This window comes from Apis dorsata, unplaced genomic scaffold (genome assembly GCF_000469605.1).
Source record: "Apis dorsata unplaced genomic scaffold, Apis dorsata 1.3 scaffold_220, whole genome shotgun sequence".
NCBI classification, from domain to species: Eukaryota; Metazoa; Arthropoda; class Insecta; order Hymenoptera; family Apidae; genus Apis; species Apis dorsata.
Window position 1 is genome coordinate 1,672,425 of NW_006263502.1, and position 1,236 is coordinate 1,673,660.

The following is a 1,236-nucleotide window of genomic DNA, read 5'->3' on the forward strand; positions in this document are numbered from 1 at the left end:
GGTAAACACGTAGCAATTTCGATAGCAGATATCTCGTGGCGCACGCGCGCCAACTTCAATTAGCGGTCGCTGGCAATTAACAATGTACACGGTACTCGTTCGCCGTGGCCGAAAATTCGGAGGAACAGCGGATACGCCGTGAATTAACGATTAAACCGATCGAACCGCCCCTATCACCTCCGTTTCCCTCCCTTCCTACCCTCCCCATTGCGTTGCCGCAGATTTATCTTCCCGCATTTTTCCCATCGCGGAAAAATTTCGCGGCGCGCGAGAAAAACAGGGGAAACGGCGAATTTCATTCGATATTTCCAACACGCTTTTTCACTACTCCCTCCTCCTCTCCGTCCACAAATAGGCAAAATCCTATTTCCTTGATCATCCTGTCGCTAATTACTCGATAATTTCCCCACCGCGTGCCTTTGTGCACAACCGATAAATCGAGAAATTTATCGGTGTTCCATAAAGCGATGCGATTCGAGGACAGCGATTCGAATAATTAATGGGTCTCTTTTTTTTTTTTTTTTTTCCTTTTTTCCAACGGGATCCTCGTTAAAAGAATACGATCCGTTTGTACGATCAATTTAGAAATTTTTCTCGAACAAGATTTTTTATCGTCCCCACGATTTTCACTTTATACCAACCAAGATTAAGTTAATAGATATTATCCATCGATTGAACTCCGTTACTAAACTTATCCCAAAATCGGTTTTCCATTCCTAATAGAACATTCACGCTTATATATATTATATTTCTATTCGCAAATTCAAAAATTCGAAGACAAGGATAGTTTCCATTTTCCCCTCCCTCGTTCAATCGACACCTGAGATCATCGAAATCGTTAATTTCGCAGGGAAGGAGTACACCCGCAATTACAATCATCCCAAGGATCCGGCGTATCTTGGAGGGAGGAGCAAGGAAGGAAGAAGGGATCTACCTGGCCTCGAGCAGCACTTCCACCCCCGCGAAAGGAACAATCGATGGAATCGACGTAGAACCCACTCTAGACGAAGGTGAAGGCGCCAACCAGCGCCTCCTCCTCCTCCTCGCACGGTTAGNTGAGAATGAGCGTCGTGCGCGAAACAACGTTCGATCACTGCTCGCCTGGAAAGTAGACGATGCCCCACAACCTCTCCTTCCGTCGCCCCGTGTTCGCGCTCGCCCCGTTCAATCGAGGACCCCGCACGAGTGGGTGAGTTGGGGGGGGGCGATCGCGGCCAGCAATCATGCCGATCGAAC

The 1,236-nt window shown here is 47.8% G+C and overlaps 1 protein-coding gene across 1 annotated transcript in view; it reads left to right on the top strand.

Moving 5' to 3' along the window:
- Positions 1-1,181: 1,181 nt before the first annotated feature.
- LOC102680049 (chaoptin-like) overlaps positions 1,182-1,236 on the top strand; it is a 96,321-nt gene continuing 96,266 nt past the window's right edge. Inside the window, exon 1 of the mRNA XM_031510314.1 lies at positions 1,182-1,234. The gene's annotated coding sequence lies outside the window, so the exon portion shown is untranslated. The remainder of the gene's footprint in view (positions 1,235-1,236) is intronic.